The 23,665-nt window shown below is 39.5% G+C and overlaps 1 protein-coding gene and 1 long non-coding RNA gene across 8 annotated transcripts in view; both read left to right on the plus strand.

Annotated features, from left to right (window-relative positions):
* robo1 (roundabout, axon guidance receptor, homolog 1 (Drosophila)) overlaps positions 1-23,665 on the plus strand; it is a 310,894-nt gene that overhangs the window by 148,259 nt on the left and 138,970 nt on the right. The window lies entirely within an intron of this gene.
* LOC106951359 (uncharacterized) lies at positions 7,510-8,986 on the plus strand. Its single transcript, XR_001425802.1, has 3 exons — positions 7,510-8,083; positions 8,165-8,251; positions 8,787-8,986. It is a non-coding gene; the product is annotated as an uncharacterized LOC106951359 (long non-coding RNA).

Consider the following 23,665-nt stretch of genomic DNA (forward strand, 5'->3'; position numbering starts at 1 on the left):
GGTGGAGAATGACCGAGCTAAGATCCTGTGGGACTTCCAGATCCAGACAGACAAGATGGTAATTGAGAACCAACCGGACATTGTGGTGGTGGATAAAGAACAGAGGAAAGCCGTTGTGGTGGATGTAGCAATACCAAGTGACCACATCAGGAAAAAGGAGCATGAGAAACTGGAGAAATACCAGGGCCTCAGAGAGGACGTGGAGAAGGCCTGGAAGGTAAAGACCACAGTGGTGCCTGTGGTCATCGGGGCCCTCGGGGCAGTCACCCCCAAACTGGAGCAGTGGCTAAAACAGATCCCAGGAACAACATCAGACATCTCAGTCCAGAAATGTGCAGTTCTAGGCACAGCCAAGATACTGCGCAGAACCCTCAAGCTCCCTAGCTTCTGGTAGAGGACCCGAGCTCAGAAGATAAAAAGAGGCCACCCACGAAGGGTGAGAAGGGAATTTTTATATATATATATAAATAATTCCCACTGTGAGCAGTGATTAATTATTCATGTTTGGACATAGGCAACTTCACATGAGATATATTAAAGATCTGTTTCTGTCTCTGTTTCCGTCAGGCTTGTAACTGGTCACACAGTTGATCAAGCTGAAAATTGTCTGATTTTGCTCTCCAGCCAATTTTTTTGTTGGATCTCTGGTCAGGAGGGAAAGTTAGGGGTTGCTCATCGTGTTTGGCTCCTGTTACTCTTCATATTCCTATATCTCAGTGAACAGATTTATTTTGCTGATTGTTTTTAGGGCCATAAAATAAAGTACTTTACAGTATATTAATTTTATGCTGGTTTATGATTCTTGAGTATTGCCGTTTTAAAAGATTTAAGCTGAAATGCTCCTAATTTCTGGGTCACACAAAGATTTTCAAATTGTAAAACTATTTTCAAATATCGCATATAATGATATAAAATCTCAACTATGACAGGTTTGGTCATGTAGTGTGTGTGTGGTGTCAAGAGCACACCACACACAATCTGATTTCAGTCACCAACATTCAGATGTCAAACTGAAAATCTTGAAAAACCTCTCGAGATCAAACGTGAGTTCAGAGTAAACAAACATGGCAGACTGGGAAGAAGCAATGGAGACCGTTTCTAGACTACATTTAACGGAGAAAACAACACAAAGATGTTTCCAACACCCACCGGATTTTCTGGTCCGCCATGACAGTTGTTTTGTCTTCTTCATGTTTCAGTCACCTCGCCTTCTGGCTAATCATCACAATCAACAGGCTACATTGCCGTTAATCCTCTAACGGGCCAAGACATGTTGAATATTCCCAATTTTATATTGGAATGGACCAGATCATGCACCACACACACCATTAAGTTCTCCTCAGATTATCTTAAGAGCCATCCTCATAATTGGGGCATTGGGAGAGGAGTATTGGGACAAAAACCTGCATAAAAGAGCTAGGCTTTACCAGTTGCCAAACAGATGCACACTCACATTATCTTACCCATAAGTGAAAAGCCGGACTGCGGCACACGTGCCCTTACATGTCAGCAGTCAGCGGGGTTCCTGCTCAGCATGTGTGCAGCACCCCACCTTGGCTCTGTCATGTTTTCCATATAAAAGCGCCGGTGTGGTGGGCTCCTGCTGGTGGTGGGTTAGGAGTCTTGTCCCTCAGCTGTAAATGAGAGCTTAATCGTCTCATTATCTCAGTCGGTTCTGGGTGCAGATGGCATTTTGGCATTGAAGCAGGCTGCAGATCCTCTCTTTCAACTGTGGTTACACCCTGAGATCCCTTTGACTGCTGTTATTGCTGTTGGTGTATGTGTGTCTGCATCACATGTGTGCAGTGTGTACATGTGAGAGTTTGGATTTGAATATATCCTCTGCTTGTTGCTCTCCAGTTGCCTTACCAAGGGCACATACTCCATCAACTTCGGTTGTGTGTTTATTCAAAGTTGATGAGAGATGTGATGTCTTCAAGGTTCACTTTTTCAAAAACCCATATAGGGTTAAAAAGGCTTAAGCCCAACTTATTCTTAATGGGAGAAAAAAAGTTCCTTTATAATTCTGTTAAATACCTACAATCTTTTTTTTTTACACGTTATTATTCGTTCTTTCATTTTGGATTTTCAGAACAGATTATTGGAACTGCTCCTTTCCCGCTCTCTGTTCTCAGAGGTGTATTTGGTAACTCTGATAGTCAAAGGTCATGCAAGATATTTACAAGGCTGTCAGCAAAAACGACTCTGCCAGCTCATGAAATGACAAACTCTAGAAAACATTCTTGTAAATTTTCTGCCAACAGTCTAGAGAGAAAGGCGAGCAAACTGACAACTGAGATGCAGAAGTAGTTGTGCTGACAAAAACCAGAAACCCCTCCCGTTATTGTCAACGTTGACCAGGCAGTCTGTAGGTTTGAGGTGCACTCAAGTACGGCACATGGCCACCCAATGAACTGTAACACCAACTCACATAATTTATTTGCACTTTGTTGAAGTTTGAATCAAAACCACAATTCGCATTAAAAAAAGCTGCACATTTTTCTCTATTTTTCTAAATATTTGAATTGGCCAACATTATACCTTGAAATTGACTTTGCCTGGGGACAACTGATCAGTGCATATCCATCTCTAACCTTTTTATAATTTTTGGTAACATTTTTTAAAGTGTTGATATACCTGCTGTTGGTTGATTAGTTAGATCAAGTTTGACCTGCCCATAACAAATCACAGCTGACCAATTTTCTGCATTGAAAATTCAACATTTTGGCTAATCGATGCATTTTATTTATTTTATTTTTATTGCGTTTTCCATGACCTTAGATTGTGCTATTGTATAGCTAAGTCAAGTAACTATATTACTTTCAGTTGCTGTTCAATGATGTATATGTAAAACATAATTGAAAATATTTTTTTATTGTTAAATTTTTTTCATTTTTTAAATGGCCTCTGTCTCTTTAAGAAGCTACCACTCTTGGTGACACTCCGCCTTCATCACGTTATCAACATTACTTCTCATTATGCTGTTTACAACTGTTCTTAGGAGAGTTGGACTGAGAAGTAGTTTGTCCTAAGGTGGAGCTATGTGGAAATAGGTGGAGCTTTGTGAGAAAAAGCATTTAGGCACCCTCAAATGGCTGCCATGGCAGACTGGAGGATTTTCAAACATATATGAAAGAATCAAAGCAACACTCCACGTATGTTTTGGTGAGGAATGCTATCATATGAAGTTTAAAATGTAAATTTTTCTTAACAGTCTGGCTTCATTAAGCTAAATTAAATCACTAATGTAGTTCCCTAAATTAGAACTGCTTTTAAATAAAGAAAAATTGCTTTTTGTGAAGGAGAGTGGAACAGATAGCTGTTGGCCAATCATAGCCAGATGAAAGACTGGTGTGTGTGCGTGTGTGTGTGTGTGCGTGTGTGCGTATGTGTGTTTGACTCTTTGGGCATGTGTGTATGTCTGTGGAGGTCATTCTGGGCTTCCTGTTGACAGCTGCAGGCTGTGGGCAGATTTACTCTCTAGCAGATGCTGCGTGGGGACACAGGTCAGTCTTAGGTTTACGTATTGCCATTTGGCTGTATCTATTTCTGGAGCCACTCTATAGAATGGGAATGGGTAAACAAAGTAGGGCTACTTTAAATGTCTGCTCTGTAATTGTTGTATGCTTACAGCCCATGGGTGTTTCAGTAATAGCAGTTGTTCGCTTTAGCCGGTCAACATCATTATGGGCCTGACAATAGGAGGCATGACTGGTCTCCCTCAGCATGCTAAAAGAAATCCACTAAAGAATCACTGTGGCATTCCAGTGACTTATTTTATTTTCTTTTTTTTTCTGGTTTATACTTTCTTCAGCTTTACAGTTCTGCTCAATGTCTTCAGACTTTTATGTCACATATAATTTGTTTCCCAATGTAATATTTTGTAAAACCTGGATATTCTCAGCGATTAAATATGGACTCAGCATCAAGTGCAGACACGCACGACAGAGACTGGTACCAATTGGTGGCCCCTCGGGGTTGGTGGAATTGTCTGGCTTTCGTCGTGGAGGCTTCAAAGTACATTTTTGCATTGGCTGGCGTTAAACCACATCCAGGAGACCTTTAAACAGATTTGCAGACAAATAAAGTAGTTACCCTGCATGTCTTGTTAAAAGCCTCCATCATTTCAGCTCTTTTCTTTTATTGGGTCCTGCAGTGAGTCCGCCGAGGGACTTATTCAATTGTTCTGTTATGTGTTGGCAGTTCTGACTCCGAGGAATGAATCCAAATGGAGCACATATGCTTAGCCAAAAAAGTCAAACAAAGATTAGACAAAAAAAAGAAAATACTACTGTAAGACTATAAGTTGAGCTTTTTCATAGTTTGGATGGTCCTGCAACTTATAGTCCAGTTTCTCTTCATGTAAATGAAGAGAATTTTTTTTTTTTTTTTTTTTTTTTGACTGATGCATAAAATGTTAATTCATACTGATGGACATAGACCAAGGATTAAACATTACTGTCTGCAGTTGGGAGGAAAGCTAATCATGGGCTGAAAGGAAGAGAATCAGAGCTGGAGGAACGACTCCACAGTTGGGTGCTTAAAGAAAGCGCTTTACTGTGAGACTTGTGAATGGTGCAGTTACATCTTCAGGCCAAGGAGATGAATATGATCAACTTTGGACCTTTCGGCCTTATTGGTGTTACCGCTTCTATGAACGTATCGCCCCTCTGTCACCCACTGGATGCGTCTATGCTACGCTGCGCACTTCACCGGTGCAAATTGCCACTAGGTAGCTCAGACAGTCAAACACCTGTTTTGTTAGGAACACCTGTTGAGGAAGCACAAATTGTCAGAATGCTGACAAAGTGGAGTTGTTCCTGAGCAACCTGATTTAGAGCACTGACATCAATGCGTCAGAGCTGCCAGTAGACTTCTGAGCCACAGTTCACAGTTACCTACTTTTTTTTTGTTAAAAAGCAGGTAACTGAACACAAAATGTCACCAGAACCTTTTGTCAACGACCATAAGACCCCCCCCCCCATGTTTGACAATTTCTAAATAAATGTGATTTGTATGATTTTTCTCTTCATAATCCATTTTTTGACTGATGCATCGGATAGTCCAGAAAATATGGTAATAAGTTTTGTTGTTGTAATAAAATAAAAATTGACAATGCTACTCAAACATATTGAATTTGATCATGTTTGATTTCATCACGACAAATTTAAATGTTTTTTCTCATGTAATAGAACAACACATTTTATTGAAATTAAGAGCAAAATAATACATGTTTAAATCATGTCAATAAAAATCCTAAAACTCAATGCAAACTGTTGCCATTAGCAACTGGGTCTCTGTCTTCGAACATCTCGCAGAGCGCAGTTCAGTTCATCATCTGAAAATGAAAGAAAAGGAAATAAGTGAAAATATTTGAGAACATGGCCATCCACCTGAACTAGCAGCTCTGTTGCAACTCAAGAGAAGACAGCCATGTTCATAGAAACACGGTGCTAAAAATGTGCAGTTTTAGCACCAATTGGGGGACACAGAAAATGTTCGGAAGAAGGTGGTCTGGTCAGATTTGAACTTTTTAGCCTACACACAAAATCCTTTGTGAGACGAAAACCCAACACTTCACATGATCCTGAACACACCAACCTCACTGTGACATATGGTGGGGACAGCATCATGTAGGGAGAGCCACGCTGGACAGAGTTGTAAATTGGCGCTCTAGCAAAATAAAATAAAAAGTAAATTTAAGGAGGGATGGTGTCAATGGAAGACGGGTGTGGAAACAATGTTACAATCTAAAATGAGATTCCTATAAGTTAGCTGAGGTAGTTAGCTCACAAATGGTGTTTGAGGGGTATGAAAACCTTTGCAAAGCTCTGTAAAAGGAAAGCCTCAGGCCGATTGAGAAGTGGGTAAAAGCCTGGACAATGCTGAAATAAATTTACTATTTGCTTAACTTGTAAAAATGCTTCTCAGATCGCTTTCATTCCCCTGTTTCTCCCCGGCGACTCACTGAGTCTGCCAAGCTTCTGAGCGGGTCAGACGACGCTTTCGCACAGCGAGCATGGATTGGGTTTCATTGCTCAAACATTTACCATTTTGTTTGCTATGTATGAGCCTGCAGTTTGACAAAGGCAACCATTGTACCTGGGGGGGACATTTTTTGGCTTTCTTCTCCTCCTCAAAGCTCTTGGCGTTGCATTTCGGAAGACGGCTACATGACAGATGAAATTTTGCTTTATTTTCGCTTTTTTCCTCCCTTCCCTTTAAGAAAAAAAAGAAACAAACAAGTAAATCCGCGTTTCTCTAAACCAGCATGGTACACGCAAGTGTGTGTTTTTTCTGCTACTGTCAAGATTTAATTTTAATGTCTTGGCTTGTTCAGCATTTCCCATATTTATAGTCTTTAGGTTAGAATGGCCAGCTAACACATCGGTGGCTTCAAATAGCACTGAAGAAATCGGAAACATATTTTGTTCCAGGAAAATGTCAGCAAGATGTCCGCAGCATGCGCATGTTGAACAGCTCAGCCTTTCCTCAGTCCTACAGTGAGTCTCTCTCTCTTTGGGTGGTTTAAAAAATAATATTTTTCTTATAACTATTTCCCTTCATATAATCACAGTAAATACACAAATCATTTCAGAATTGTTATTTGGAATAAAAACAAGTTTTTATTCTGGATGCACTTTTTCCACTTCTGATTCCGATAGCAATATCTGATTTTGTTGTTTTATCCGATACGATCGATACAGAAAAACGGTGCTGAACTGACTGAAAACGTTTAGTTTAAAAAAAAAAGAACAAATATAAATGTACTAAATAACTTATTTGATAACGCTGCACAGTGGCGCAGTAGGTAGCACTGTTGCCTTGCAGAAAGAAGGTCCTGGGTTTGATTCCCAGTCTGAGGTCTTTCTGCATGGAGTTTGCATGTTCTCCCTGTGCATGCGTGGGTCCTCTCTAGGTACTTTGGCTTTCTTCCACAGTCCAAAAACATGACTGTTAAGTTGATTTATCTCTTTAAATTCTCGCTAGAGATAGTCACCCTGTCCCGTCTCCACTAGGGAGAAGGGTGTAAGAAAATATGTGGATAACTCTGCACCAGAACAGCACACTTAAATACACCAATAGCTTCATAAGCTTGGTCAAACATGTACAAACAACACCACTTTAATTTAAAGCAGTTAGTGCAATTGGGAGAAGAACAGCTAATGCAAAATAAATAAACTGAAACTGACGAAAACAATAAGTTGTCACTCGGACCACAAAATGGAATTAGAATTAATAGAGCTGCCTTTATGGATTGGGCACATTGTCACCAATACACAAACAAAAAAATTATTTTAGTATCGGAATTGATACCTGTATTAATATCTGATCAATTCATCTCCATAGATATATTTTTACCCTACATTTGACTCTTTTTGGCTTTTGCCATCAATAGTCAGAATTATGTCAACATTACTGATAGGTACATCCAAGCTATTCAGAGTGCAAAAGCACATGAGTGAATATTAGTTTTTTTTTTTTTTTTTAGAGGCTGGTATGCTTGTTATTCTGTGGTTCCACGTGGAATGATGGTGAAGGGTGAAATGAGAGCCAGAGTGTTTTCTATGAGCCCTGTGGGGGTCAGATGTGTTGACTAACAATATCCTGGCTCTCCTGGTCTACAACTGCTGAGTGCCTCTCGGCTCCATAGCCCCCTTCTCTCCGAGCATCACTCTGTCATCATGGTCCTTATGCAGGTTCCCTGCTATGACAGCTGTCCTTTCTTCAAACATGGCTCCCTCATATATGAAGCCTGAATAACATTGACACGTCTTTGTTGCCAGTGTTCAGGATGAAGATTTTTGGCTCCCACATTCTGGAAGTCTTTGACTCGAGATGGAGCGATAGGAGTTAGCTGGATGACTTCCAGTTTCTGGTTTTGTAAAGCTTTTGTAACCCACGTGACCGCCATGACCCACCCACCTTCCCTTTAAGCTCTGGGACCCTCAGGTGTATTTCCGGGTTTCCACTATGCTGCTGCTCACTGTTGGTTGTGGTGTCGGTTGTTCATAAAACAATCTGAAATTTCCAAATCGACTCATCACTGAACAATTTAATCCCCAAAACTTGAGGATCTGCGGTGAGTTGTTAAATACCATCTGACTTGACGTTGTATCTGCAATAATAGCACCGCTAATATATCCGCTGCAATATTCACCAGGTTGGGATTTGTTGACGCCTGGTATACCTTCCTGATGAGAACCAGTTAACATTGCATCCACCTCCTCAGACGATCCGTTACTCGACGGTGAGTAAATATCATTTATATATAGTAGGGCGTTATTTCCGCAACGCTCCACCAGTTAGCATTTGCTACCAACTCGACAATCAGTTGCCCACATCAGCTCAGTCCACTTACTAATTACTTACTCAATGAAAAGTCACACCTTTAACATTTAAAGGCTTCCCCTTCAACTTTAGATTTGATTATTTTTCATGATTTCTTTGTTTGTTGTTGTATTCCATGCTGGTGCAGCAATGAAGTCTGGTACCCAATATGATTTTGTTTGTAGCTACTTTGATCAATCACATTCTTAAGTTGATTGATTTGATTTATTATTAGTTGTTGTTTTTAGCGACTGCTAATTACTTTATTTGAGCAATTTTGAACTTGAATTATGAAGTGCACTTTTTAAAAGGACTTTTTTAAAATTTTCTTTCCCATTTTTATGAAGTTAATACATAGCAAGTATGTATTTAATTGTTTTCCTTTTTCCCCCCATTTTGCTTATATAAATATAACATTTATATATGAACTTAATGTATGTTTTCTGGCCTTTTAGGTCAGGTTTTTTTTTCTCCCCCTTCATCGACTTGCTTGATGACGGAGGATGGCGAGCTACCCACACACCACCTGGTGGTAGGAAAACGAAAGACACTCTCCACACAGGAAACAAACTAAACTCTAAAGGAGTATTACAAGGAAAAGAACTATTCTCCCATTGTTCTTGGACTTCTTTTGAACTCCATTAGGTTTTGAAGTATCACTTATTATCAATATTATTATTATTATTATTATTATGTCTTTGTTGGTTTGTTTGTCTTCCCCCCCCCACTTGTTTCTTTTGAGCAATTTATTTTTGTTTAGTTGTTGCTGTTATTATTATTGTCATTATTATTATCATTATTTCCACTGCAATAAATAGCAATATAAACAAACCTCTTTGCATCAGTTGCATCAATTACCCACCCCAATCATGACTCCATGCTGTACCTACTTCTGATTCTACAAAGTGGTTAACACTGAACCTTGCAGTCAGACCTGCACATTTAACAAGAGCATTACACTTTGGTCTTTGAATTTTAGCATTTTTCAAATTCTCTTTGGCGACTATTATAAAAAATGTATGGTATATATTTTCCAGCCAGGGTGCCATTTTATAGTACAATCAAGAAATTAGATTACCTTTAGTTGTTTTAAAAATGTAGTATCAAACATGACTCAAAAGAACTTTGACTTTGAAAGAAATTTGACACCTTGAATTTGGGCCGGAGTCTCTTTATGAAACTCCTATTCTTTCTGATAGTTCTAAAGAGCATTGGGCTGAGAAGTAGTTACTGTGATGAGCTCAGCACATTCGCAGTTCCACCAGGTGTTTGCTAATTGCTGCTGCCACTAGTCTAGTGGAGCTGAGTGGGGAAGGCGGAAACTCAAGTGGTGACAGCAGTTACAAGGAGCTTTGTGGAAATGCGGAGCTTTGTGAGAGCAAGCATTTAAGTAACTCCCGAATGGTTGCCATGGGAGATTCAAGGATTTCTCAGACATGCATGAAAAAAATCCAAGTAACATCCCAGAAATGTTTTTGATGAGGGAACAATATAGCATGATGTAAAAGTCAAAACTTTTTCTGTCTCGTATTTTAAGTAGGAGCAGACACAATGGAGGGTAAACCACGTATATGAGAGGAGCTGCAGTAAGTTGGAAGTTTAATGTGATTTTTAAAATGAAATATTAATTGATGGAGTTCACTTTTTAAGCCTCCTCTAGCTTTATGTTAGTAATTTGTGTAATTAGCATTGAACTGCTGCTGTGGAGATGTGGTGGTACATCCAGCTCATGAGAGAAGACGATACGAGAGACAAGTTGAGATTTTAGCTAACTTGGTTTTTCATCTTTCTGCAAAAATAACTTCTTCAAACACTTTGAACCAAGATTGAACATTGATCTATCTGAGGAAATGAGGTCATCTCTATACATGTTCACTTGAAGGTACCGTATTGTCAACTTTTCACACCCTCTGCCCTCATTTTATCTCCCATTAGTTTCTTATCAGGGCAGAGTGGTTCTTGTATTGACCTTGTGGGAGAGGTTTGGTACTGAGCTCACGGAGCTTGTTGTCCATTGTTTGTCAAGCTGAAGGAATCGATTGGGGCGTGCTGACTCAGTGTGCAGAGGTTAAATGTCCTATTTGACTAATGTATTCTCTGTTAATGATGGTGGTAACAGAGCCTTTCTAGGATGTACAGCCGACAGGTTGGGTTGTTGTCAAGCATTATAGTGCTGATCACACAAACTGATGGCAGCTTTGAATACATATAGATATGACTCAGTTTTGTCTATAAGTGTATGAAGTTCTGTCTTTTTAGTGTTACAAGAAGAACATATTCACTGCGTTGCATGATAACCAACTCTTTGTTCTTCATACAAATTGAAAAATACCTGGTTAAATAAAATTCAGCATATTAATTATGGAAAGCTGTATATGTATCTAAACAGAAATATTTATGGAATAATAAAATGACTGTGAAGTGTTCTAAATGAACACCCAATCACCCTCTCTGCTGTATTGGTTTCAGTGTATGTTTGTGCCCCAACATATAGTTGTCAGTATATTCTTCCAGCAATATCAAGTTTGGGAATTTTTTTGCAGCAGAAATTCAATAAAACTTGCAGCGGCTACGTGATGTGGTGATTCGATTTTCTGCTTTCCCAAAATGTGTGTAAAACCTCTTTCTCTCAATATCATTCTGTTGTTTTTCTAAACTGTTTTGTGATTTGGGTACTCTGGACCATTCCTCCATTAGAAAGCCATCTCAGTTCATACCAGAGAAAGGGGATACACATGGCTGGATTATTGATTCTCCACTTCCCTACTTTGCTCACCCCATCCCTCCATCCCTCCGTCTCTCTTTCTTCTGACAACACATGGCTGATGAGCCCTGGCCCCGCCACAGCCGGAAGAGAATTCTCTGCATCCATCTCCAACCCTGCTAGGCAGAAGATTTCTCCAGAGGCCAGCGGGGAACAAGACATATTCTGTTACGGCCAGGGCAGGAGAAAGAAAAACGGGCTGATACTAGATATGAGTGAAATCAAATCTATTTGACTTGCCTGGCAGCTACGGCCATTTTCCATACAGATAGAGAATATGAAGCATGAGCAGAGGGAATGGAACGGCTCACGATCCTTTTGACAGATTTACAGGACTGTCAGTTTTTAAAAGTAGATCTCGTTACAAATTGTTTTATTTCCGTAGGGATCGAGTTAGGTCAAACTAACAAATGGAATTACAGAACAAAATGAGATTTCATTCATCGTTTTATTTCATTTAAAGTTGTCGTTAGTTGGTTACTGATGTCTATGTTATGAAAGCCGTGTAATTGTATTACGAGGCGGTTTTTAATTAATTGCATGTGCAGAACACCTTGGGGGTGGGGGGGGGAAGGCCGATATAAAAGCAGCAACACAAATGGATCCTCAGTGTGAAGGCATTTGATTGTACAGCTGAACCCCTGCTGTGAAAAATGTCATATCTGATAAATATAGCATTACGATAACAACTGATGGTAACATAGTTGCTTGATTGTGGTATAAACTTCAGTAATGCTCAAAGTTGAAGTAAACGTCCAGTGTGACTGAGGCCTAAATTATGAATAACTAAACATATGAGCTCAACAATAAAGATATTTATTGTTTTTAGTGCTTTTGTCATCCATCGCTATTGTTTGCGGATGTAGCTTGTGCGTCAGATTTACAGGCATACCTGAAATACACAGAAAGGTTCCAGCTCACGACTTTCGTATGTTAAAGTCATGGCCCTGATTTAAAACATTGACGTGGTCATGAGTGTGCGCAACTGGAATAAGAGTCAGCCGCTCTACATATGAGGCAATAGGTTCTCAATTAGAAGAAGTTAGATTGCTACTTGAGGCTGTGACTCAAACACAAAAGGATTTTCAAAAAAGTTTGGTTTCTTTTGACAGCGCTGTGTGAAATAGAACCGCAGAACTGAAAATGTAACAAATGTTGCAATTTTGGCCCCCAGCTGAACTGAGCCTTCCCGACTATCGGGTGTGAAAACACTCTAAATCATTATGTATGTTGATCTAGTATTAGTGTAAAAATTATTCAAATTAGACTGAAAGCATGTTGTCTACAATCCTTTCCCTTAAACACTCTATGTACATCTGACATATTGCCCAACTTGTGCATTGAACGGGTGTATAGGGCGAGCAAAGTGCTCACCGATTGTGCTCTCTGAAACATTCAGGCCGAAACTTCAAAGGCCTTTGGGTATCGCTGCGCTATCCGCCTTTGTGTGTTACTGTGCATCTGAGAAAATTGAAATTGCAGAGCGACAGATTGTGCAGAGAAAGGAACGGCCATAAACGAACTTAGAGCTGAGCTCTCGGAACAGCTGCTGGTGCGATGTGAGGCGTTTCCACCACCCTCGTGACAGATGTGCCGTAAAACCATACGCCGCTTTTAACTCCGCTCAACTAAGCCTGGCTTTATTGTCTTTCTCGCACATAAATTATGTACAGAAGTGCGAAGTGTCATTCCCGCAGACTTGGGTGAAACAATAAAAAGTCAGAACGAAACATAGAGAAATTAGTTGAAGCCAGGGAATGTGGACGAAGCGGTGTAAAAGTGCAGTTTTTCTGTGGTTTGAAAGAAAAGAAGTGGAAATCTTCCAGAGGAATTGTTTAGCTCATCACAGCTTTGTGTAAATTAGAAGTCTTTTGTTCTGTTAGCCAAATTACTCGCTATCTATGTCTTTAACTAACACATTTTCACAAGCGCATAGCACACATACAGTGCCTGTTAAAGTGTTTACACTAGCATCTAGCATTATTACATCTCCTTTCACTTGACTGCTTTGGCTTTAGTTGTACTCAAGCCTTTATCTCCTTTATCCCACCAACGTGTTTGAAAGCTGGCTGCTCCGCTAACTGGATGGAAGTGCATCCACATGGAGTGCAGTGTCCTGCCATAGGCCCCTGAAAGGCTGACGCCATGGCTGCGGTGGATGCTAATGTGAGATGCTGCAGTGTTTGTCATCTGGTATCAGTCAGTCTGTAATTGGAAAAGCCCCAGTGGTTCATTTCAACAACCCCATGCCCTGTTATAACCCCACCCACACTCTAATGGTGGAAGAGGCGCTGCCGTCCACACGAAGATTCTTGGGATGGAGTGGGGTAGGGGGAGAGAATCAAAGCAAGCCACAGGAGGTGGAGTCTGATCTCTTGCTTCCTGTCGCTGTTTTCATGGTGCCCATCTGGTTTCTGGGCTGCTCACGCTTATTGGGATGGCCACGGTTCCTGAATGCTTCCTAACGTGATTCTTTGTGTTCATGACTGTTTCTTCCACCAGCATCGTAACCCATTCTATAATCAATCAAAAAATCAAAGTTTATTTGTGTAGTACATTTCAGCAACACAAGGCAGTTCAAAATGCTTTATATCATAAAATTATTAAAACATCATAAAAGCACCATGCAGTCATAATTGTGAAATCTGTAACAAACATTGCATTTTGTCGAGTGCCAACAACAAAACGATCAATACAAATCAGATATGTTGATCAGTTTTCCAGTTATGAATGAAAAGCAGTTTTTAGCCTTGATTTAAAGGAACTCAATGACAGTATTTTAGAGTTTTATTTTACTCTCTGAGCTACAAGGAGCCAGTGGAAGTGCTTTATCTTCCTGGTGAGACATTAGTCCTTTAATCCTGGAAATGCTGACCTTGTAACTGTCTTTATGTGTTACTGAAGGTTCATGTCTCATGAGGACTTGTTTCTTGTGTGTCTTCATGAATACCTCTTAATTATATGTCAGCTGTCTGGAAACCTAACATATTCTGCAGTTCATCTTTTGTGGTTCTGTGCTTGGTCGCCCAGTTGCCCATCTTTGCATTATGCTAAAGCCAAACTGCACATCTTTGCAGGATTTGGCTGTGCTCTGCCTGCTTCCCAACCCTCTTCACATGCCACGGGCAACTTCTTCTTTTCACTTGTGCCACATTTAAGTCACCTCCTGTCCCTTATGACTAATTAATAAATTTTCAATTAGAACATTATTTAAATCACAGACTTACTAAATACATCACATTATTTCTCAATTATTGATATGATTTTTCAAAATCATTTATTACTGATATTTATACTGTTCAATTCTCCAGTTATCAAAAATGATCTATTGATTGCTTATAATTTTTACTGTCAATTATATAGCCCATAAAACTTAGATCAATGTTCCATCATTACAATTTTTCCATAATTACAAATACTTCTGCTTAAACACATAAAGAAAGAGATGACAGCATGAGACAAAACAGCTTAACACAACCTCACTGCTAGTTGAAGTTTTATCCTTAGATGCAGATGTTTCTTTGTATTATTAATTTTCTAAACTTATTCTGAAATTATTTTTCTGAAAATCTAATCACTTTTCACTTTTTTATTTGCATGATATTTTTTTTCTTCCTTCTGTGGTATGTTTCATACAAAAAATTAGTTTCATTCCCTCATTTAGAACATCCTGTGGTTCCATTCTGCCTGTTTTAGGGCTGAAACAATCACTGGATTCATTGTGATGAATTGGTTTTTTAAGTAATTGTCAATCAATTTAGCAATCGATTCATCGCTCTCTGGGGTGTAAAGACTATCAACCAGAAAAGTCAGTTTTTCACATGTTGATGTTTGAAGGATTTTTTTTAGCCGCAGATTCATCCATTGCAACAAATGACCAGGCATTCAGTAAAGGATTGAATGGTATGTTGCATTTTAGGCAGTTGTTTTTTTTTTGTTTGTTTTTTATTCAAAAAAGGAATAGAATTTCTTATTTGCATCTTTAAATGTATTTCTTAAATTGTATAAAAAATGTAAGTGGTTAAATGGAATATTTGCAGAATTTACCAATATTTTCAGATTAATTGATTAATCATCAGATTAATTGATTAATCAATTGCTAAAATAGTTTACATGTTAATATTTCTCCTATTATGTAACTGTAAAAGTGCTACTTTGAATTAAGAAATGTTTTATTGGTTAATTTCAGTAATGTATATTACATGCTGTAAGTACTGTGTAAAACCTTGGCAATAAAACTGTGGTTTAAAATATGTTTGAGTGAAATATAGTAAAAGGAAGTGACAAGATGGCTGGTAAAACAAAGCTTTTTGTGTCTTTGTATGTGGAAACAATCTGATACAAAGTGATAAACACTGCAAATGTCTGAAATGGTGAAGAGGCCACAAAAATCACCAAAGTGTAATTTGATGTTTCCCTCTTCATTTTCATACAGGGTTTGTTCTTCTTTTTTCTCTCTTTAGACATGTGCATGCCTGCTTTGCATGTGCTTGTTCTGTATGCCTATATGTGTGCACTCTTTATAAAAAGAAGCTTGTGGAGCTAATTAAAAGGCCTTGTGTAGGACAGAACCATTTATCTTGGTGATGGGTCCAAGCTGTCACCCCACAGTCCTGTGGGGGAATGAACTGCTGCTTCAGGGATAAAGGCAGCAGTGTGCACAGCATTTGTCCTTCTCCTGCATCCCGACGTTCACGTTAGATGTCAGTCTAGTTTTGAACTTTATTGTGTTATGCTAAGATATTCAAAGGAGTTCTCTTTTTTTCATCTCTTCATTGCCACTTTGATGGAAGGAAGTTCCCTCCTCCCTTCAACCGTCTCTTATAAACAGTGACAAGAGCAGCTAATGTTGCTCTTTGATGGACAGATAAAGATATGCAGAAGTCTCCCTCTAGGTATTCTATGCTCAGCAGGGTTTCTGGATCACAGGGCAATTTTATTATCAGTGATGGACCTGACAAAGACTGCTGGCAATGGAATTTGTAATTGATTTGACTTTTTAGTATGCATATGCTGCCTGCACCTCCTTTGGCCTCTGTTGCACAGCTCCTGCCCCAGCTCAATAGGTGAAACCAGGCTCTCCGTTCATCACCACCACGGGAGGCCCAGTGCTGCTGGCAAAACACTCCGAGATAAATCACATCAATCTGAGCTCAATGTTTCCATCTGTAGCAACGCCTAGGTTGACTGAAAGTTACTTATAATATTTCCATGGATGAGCGAATGCAGTGTCTGTTATTGATTATGGGTGATTAGAATTGATCGAGTACTTCTGACCTGAATAGTATTATCTGTGACTGAAAGGTGGACCTGCAGCTACATTTTAAAAGGTTTGTGTTTTTTTTTTTTTTTTTTTTTTCTTTAGCCACCAAAGAGAGCAGTCTGTATTACACAGCTCTGCAGTAGAACAAGTTTTAACTAATATTTTTAAACAAAGACAACATAAATACAGAGTTGGTATTCTAAACATTCTGTATTACTGCTTAGCATGCTTAGCATTACTAACTGAAAAAAACATTTTCAATATGTATTTCATGTAGAAAAACTGAGAATTCATAAAGTATGCTAAAGGGTCTAGCTCGGTCGGGCCGAAACTAAACTGTCAACTTTTGATCACGTGGTTGCAGGACATTCATTTTTACACACACCCTTCAAGGTCAACACCTGTCAAGCCCCTCTCACTGCTCTGTATACCTCATAGTGTTTTGTCATATGTGTGGTTTAATAAACTAAGTACAATCAAGGCAGAAAGGAATGATTACAAATTAACAAGTTTGGAGGAAGCGGAAAGGAGAAGGATTGACGAGCTGAAACACCAGAACCGAACCGGAGGAGTTAAATGTTTTGGACCAACAGTATGTACGTTGACGTCGAAGCTACCCATCCTGGTCTCTGGCTGAAAAAAAATGGCTTCTGGAAGTCGAGTAGTTGGGTTTGTTTTTGGCGTAAACCAAACACACTCACAAAGTTCTTATCAATCACACAGTAGTTTCGAATGAAGAGGGGTGTGGAAAGTTTGCCGGGAGAAGGTGGTGATGAGATATGAGGCTGCTGACAAAATGATGCAATTTTCATAGTTGTGACAATGAAAACCAATTAACTCTTCGCTGAAATTAAGTATCTGTCTGAATAAACAGCTGACATGCCTCTGCAGAAAAAGGCTGCCTTTCAAGAGGCAGCTTAATCCTTAATGGTGCAGAAAGTTTAACGTTGAATCTTCTTCCTTCAGTAAAAACATCCACACTGAAAAATGTTGGCTTACACAACCTGTCAGTGGTCTCTGGACTGCACCACTAAAGGATTTTGAAGTTTTGCAGACTATATCTTGGTTATTGATTTTCATATAAATATCTTTCACAAGAGATGAATGAATAAATGAGTGACACCTTTATTTCAAACTTTTAACCAGCATCAAGCATAAAGAACATAATTTTAACAAGACCAACTCTCAATGGTTAACCAAATTAAATACTTTAAATAAGGAAGGCAGGAGTTTATTAAAATCCCACTCCTATTTAACCTACTCTATACATATATATGTGAGACCATCCTGTATTATAGATATTTAAGTATAAACTATTAAAAAAACTTTGCACACATGTTAGGCGAGTCTCGACTGAAAAGCTTCAAGGCGGTATCCTGTCCAGGTAGTGAAGGTAGATTAACCTGCACAGACTGACCTGTAACTCATCCCCTCTATTACAGGTGGATAAGTGAGATGTTTGCTTATTTAAAGTGACTTGTATTATGACTTATAGCTCTCTCCATGCATGACAAAGTCACCCTGAGTCTCTGTGCCCCCCCCCCCCCATTTAAGCGCTCACCCACCGAGCTGCACTACTGCTTTCCCCTACTCCTGTTTCTCTATTCAAGATCAAATTACAATAATTACCTCTTCTTAAAGGTTCTGGCACAAAGAGCACTGTCTAAATCCCCCAGCTCCACTTAGGAACAACGAGGCGCAGAATGTACCTAGATTTTGAATCCAAAGCCGAGATCTTTTGCATTACTTTCCCCTGTCGTTGGTAAGTGCGGTTTTAAAAAATTAGAAACGGCGCATGGTGGAAACAGCGTGTCTGGTTTTATCCATGGATTACAAACAATGCCTGTGTGACCACTGTGGTTTTTGCTCTGGAAACCCTGTTGGTTTTCCTTGGCCAATGTGTATATGTGCATGTGCCATGGAGCACCTGCCGAGCACGTAAACACAACACGGGTGTGATTTTTGTTTGTAACGGAAGGGGTTAGTCCCTGAGGGAGTCTGTTCCACTGAGACACAGAACGGTGCATAGGGGTCACGGGAGAGGGTGAGGAGGCAAGGGCCCTCACCTCCATGTGAACCTTAAACTACTGCCAAGAAAACTGAGAGGGAGATAGGGGGTCGAGACTTGAGCTTGAACATACGTCTGCAGGGCTTCTAGAAATGATAGGGATTTCCTCTGCCTTTCTGAGCACGTCTCGCTCTCCAAGTCCTTATCTTCTGTCTGTCTGACTGCTGTCTTCCAAGTACCCTTTCCCACATCCATACCTTGAAGAAGTAATAACCAGAAATTGAGAATAAAGTCAAGAGGTTATAGAGTAGTAGCAGTTGGCAAGGTTTCTCTCAAATTCTTTTGTCATTCAAAAAGGATGTCAGATGTTAAAAATACCATCATGGAACTAGGAAAAGTTTTTACTAAAGTCTTTTTCACACTTTCTTTTCAAACTCTATAGAAGGAACCTATTCAAGTAGAAGCCCTTTCCATCAACAAATCTTGAATACCATATTCCTAAATAAAATATTTCGACAAAAGTGCTTCCTCTACGATGGAGAATGTCTGTGTTGTATCTGCTGAACTGTTCAGGGTGTGAAATGTGTGTGAGGTTTTAATGGAGGGAAGCAGCATGAATCTCTCTGCGGGGTTGGCCCAATGTCGACAGCGCAGAGATATGGGCCTTGGTGGTGTGTGCTGCTGGGTGATGGATGGACACAGCTGGGGTTAGAGCGAGGTCACCCTGTTTGTTTTGTTGTGTTTAGGTGGAGATGTTTGCCGCACTTCATCACCATGCCTCAAAGTCAGAACGGCGGACCCCACCACCCACCCTCTGCTCCAACAACTCACACGTCCACAAACACACTTAGAACGCCGTACACACACTCCCAGATAAAATGGAGCATGTTGAAAGATACTTAATCACCATCTTCAGGTAATGTGTGAAGGATTGTTGTTCCTGGGAACTAATTGGTTCCTCCTTGTTGCAGTTGGCTGCAAAGCTGCAGTGCTCCGCCACAGTAGTCTCTCTTCATCCATCATCGCAGGGATCCTTGAGATTCTTCATCGTCCAACGTCCTCGTGTTATTTTGGGCTGTAATGTTTTAGTGAAATCAAGTCTCCTGGGCATACAAAACACACATTACTGTAAGTGATGTGAGAGGTTGTAAACAGTGGAACAATCCTTTTTTCCTGCTGTTCTGCTGTGTAATCAATAGGCTGTGGAGAGTGACTTTGTGATCACCTCTATCTTTATTTGTAGCATATAATGATCAGTTATCATCAGTGTCTAAAATTAATAGGCCAAAATGATGAAAAAGAACAAATTTGCTGTATAACAGATGTCTGTGATCTGTTATGTTTCCTTTTCTCTGCTTGAAATCTTTCTCTATCTCCTGACGCATGAATGAATCCTTTCCATGTCATGACATGAGACATTTCTATTTAAGTTTCTGCATTCAGCGATGATGAGGGCAGGGCGATTATGGCTGAAAAATGTATCGTGACATAAGTATTTTATGTCAGTCGAATATCAAAATTACTTCCAAACTGATGGTGTGACCTTTCCTCTTTTATCCTCTTGAGCCGTTTACTCATTTTCTCCTTTCACTCCAACCTGTTCATTTTTATTTTAAGAAGTCATGAGGCACGGTGGCGAATATAAAACTGCTCCCACAAACTCAGGCGTATTGTGTATATTCTGTGGAATTCACTGACTCAGTGCACACTGTCTGCAAACGGTTGAGATTTCACACTCCAGGCCACCGATTGCCTACATTTTGTTGTAGCAAATTCCTTCATTTCCCACAATCCAAATGGATACTTGCAAGTTTGATGAGTTAGTTGGGCGTCTAGCAGTGCACACAGAGTTACCAACTTAGTGTCACATCAGAACATTTTGATGTGATTTTTGTTTCCTGCCAACCATTTTTTCTTATACAAGTCAGTATAAAAAATGACTTTTAAGAAGTCCATCATTCTTCTACACCGAGTCTGCCTTGTGTCTGTGCGGACTCAATGCTGAGTGAAGTATGCCCGACTACAACTTCAAACTCCTGCTGCTAACAAACTTACCAAAGTGATCAAGTTAGTTGATGCCACCAACTTTGCTTAGCTATGCCATGAGAAGTTGAGTGGTTAAAACCTTTCCTCTGCCTACATCCCCCAGAATTCTGTAGTTCTGGATTGAAGTCCAGCAAAATTATTAACATTCTATCAGATGTATTTTCTATTGATATTTATCACGTATATCTATTGCATTGTTATTGTTTTATCGCTCAGCCCTTAGTGATACCAGTGGAAGTTCCTGCTGACTGATTGGAAGATCATCAGATTTTTCTGGTTCTGACCAGAAGATTACTGGTTGAATAAGACAAAAATCAGAACATCCCAGTAATATCTAGTTACTGGGATGTATCTAGTTACTACTTTAGTAGTAACTAGATATTACTATAGTTACTACTACTAGTTACTACTTAGTTACAATAGTCTACTTTCCTTTTTAAATGGAAATCTAATTTCTTTCCCTGCAGTCGTGCTCTCTGTATTTCTGACAGCTTTCACCAGAGTTGCGTCTGTTACAGTTGGCACCCTGGCCAACCCTCTGTTATGCCGTCTCCTAGCCACTTTGAATTGATAGAATGAAACTCTGAAGTGCAACAAAATGCAATGCATTCTCTCACAAACCACCTAAGCTAGTCTTCCTATTCTTAAAAGGAACAACAAGACACCAATACATTTGAAATGTGATGGCACATCCATAAAAGCAAAAGAAACCCTGTTCAAGCCACAATTAACAGATTATTTTTAACTGCTGTGTGTACTCCCCGCTGCCCTGGGCATCTGCCCATATGGCCCATATTAAAAGTTGCCCCTGGCTATTGTTGAAATGTGTTACTTATTTAAACTGAGCTGGTAATTACTCAACAGTCACTGAGTTATTCAGATAGAGTGAGGAGACACTACTTTACTCATGGTTACCATGAGTAAAGTAGTAGTAAAGTAGTTCCCTGCTACCTTTACTCTACTCTGCCAACTGTTTTTTTTTTTTTTTTTTTTACCATTATATTGCACTAAAACTTTAAATGACTGACTCAAGTGTGCCTCCTTTTTTCCTACCTGGGTTGCCCACTCATCTTTTCTGTCACCCTATGTGGGAGCATGTCAGCTGCAGTTGTAATGAAGCTCAATGGAAAAGCTTTCACCTGGAACACTTGGCCATGTACTCGCCTTCATGCCAGACAGACCCCTAATAAACTCAGTATATGTTAGCAGTGATCCCCTGCAAGCCCTGTCACGTTTATCTTCTCGCCTCGATGTGGCATGACTTGACTCCAACATGTCAGCTGTCGAGAATTATCATATAAAGGGTGTTTAAGACACATTTGAGTTTGATATGCCAGTATAGGTATGCAGCAGTAAAGGTGAGTAATGTTGTTTAACAGAGGAATGAAACGATACAGGAGACATTTTCAATCTCTTATTTGCGGTTCTTATTTCTAAATTTGGATGATTTGTTTATTTTATGTATAGTTTGATCCACCAGTCTTTGCTTATCCAGATTTTTATTTGAAAACAATTAAAAATACACACTCAAACGTATATTTCATTTTTTTAGCACCTTGAAGTCATTCGTCTGTAGAAAATACGACCTTCTTCTTCGAAGGTTCTTAGAGAGTTCTACTTCCTCTGAGTTTATCTTTAATGCTGAAAATAACCTAACATCGGATCTTCTTCACAGCTTACACAGCAAAGAGTAGCGTTGTTAGCGCAAACTAGCAACACTCAGGAAACGGTTTTGATTTTTAGAGAGACTGGTGGATTCCTAGTGTGGTTAAAAACAGCTTTGCTTCATACAGAGGGTCCAGATTCTCGACTATTGAGAAACGATTACTTGTTGGAGGCGTGGAGTCTGTTAAAGTTTAAAATTTAACCCATCGGTAACATTTGGCCGTGATAAATGTAATGCACCAATTTGATGTTATGAAGCTTTCTGGGAAACAACCACTCAGAAAAGAGGCCGAGCCCAACAAGATTTCTGTTAATGCTCATTAAATATGTTAAGTGAGCTCATCTAAGCATCTTCTTTAGTGGCTCAACTTGAAACCATAGTACTGCTCAGTAATACTACTACTGCTAATAATAGTAATAATTAGTATTATTACTATTGAAATATTAATTATTGTATTATAATGTTTCTGAGTTTCTAAACACATAAAAGGAATAAAGTAAAATTAAAAATGAAACAAAATCATAAAAGGACAATACTTAAACACATAGCATGTTAAACAGCTACTGCAAACATTCTCCTACAAATTAAAGCCACATTCTTGGTTTTATTATTCAGTTCACCTTTTCAATATGTTCAATTGCTGAATCTCTGTGAATGTATTCAAAGTGGCAGATGTTTAGTTTTTTTTTTTTTTTGCATAGTTTTTGGAGGAATTAAAGCGTTGCCATCAGATGTTTCCTCCGGGATGGGGGTGCTCTACAAAGCAGCCCTCCTTCTGACAGAAATTTCAGCGATTCTGAAAACTCTTAAGTCACATCGAAGGAACGAGGGAGAGGAGACTGAAAATACAACGCACGAAGAGAAGTCTGCAACTAACACAAATGTACTCGCATCAAAGCGAGTGTCTCTCCTCTCCCACTGTCTTTTCATCTTTTATATATCTTCTCTAACAAAACACCTCTTTGAGGCTTCATTCTCCGCCAGATATGTTGGTGATAATTAGGTTTACAATAAAAGAGCCCCAGACATTTGGTGATGCCCCTCCACCACCTTCTTTTGAACATTTCTTTTTCAAGGGTAACTTTGAGGAACTTTTCTTTTTCTTGAGGGTTGGGGGGAGGAACAGTACCTGTCTGTGAGTATTTCATTTGTCTTCTCCCTCTCTCTTTCTTTAACTCGCTTGTCTTTCTGCAGCTTGTCTGTGCCTACTTATTTTAAAGCTTTGGTATGTCATTACCTGGAATGGAGGTGAGTTTCCGGTGTGCTTTACGCCATTTAGTTTTCCTTGCTTCTTCTCCTTTTCTACGCTGCCTTGAGGAACTTATTTTTTTTGCCAGACGTGCACATTTCCCTCTCTGCCTCTGGTCTTAAGTTAGCATTCTCTTTACTCTCCACTGCACTCTCAGTGAGGCAAGAAGACGCAGCTGCAAGCGAGTCCTATTTACACCCGTCTCTGTTCTGTTCACTGCAAACAGTTGCATAGCATGAGCCTCATTACATGAAAAGCAGCAGTTAATGCTCTGCAGACTGGAAGAGCATTCCCTCACATACTTGAATAAGATCCACACTTGATGTAGGCGTGGCTTC

The sequence above is a fragment of the Poecilia latipinna genome, unplaced genomic scaffold (genome assembly GCF_001443285.1).
Source record: "Poecilia latipinna isolate Pla-1442-1.1 unplaced genomic scaffold, P_latipinna-1.0 Scaffold454, whole genome shotgun sequence".
In the NCBI taxonomy this organism is placed as follows: Eukaryota; Metazoa; Chordata; class Actinopteri; order Cyprinodontiformes; family Poeciliidae; genus Poecilia; species Poecilia latipinna.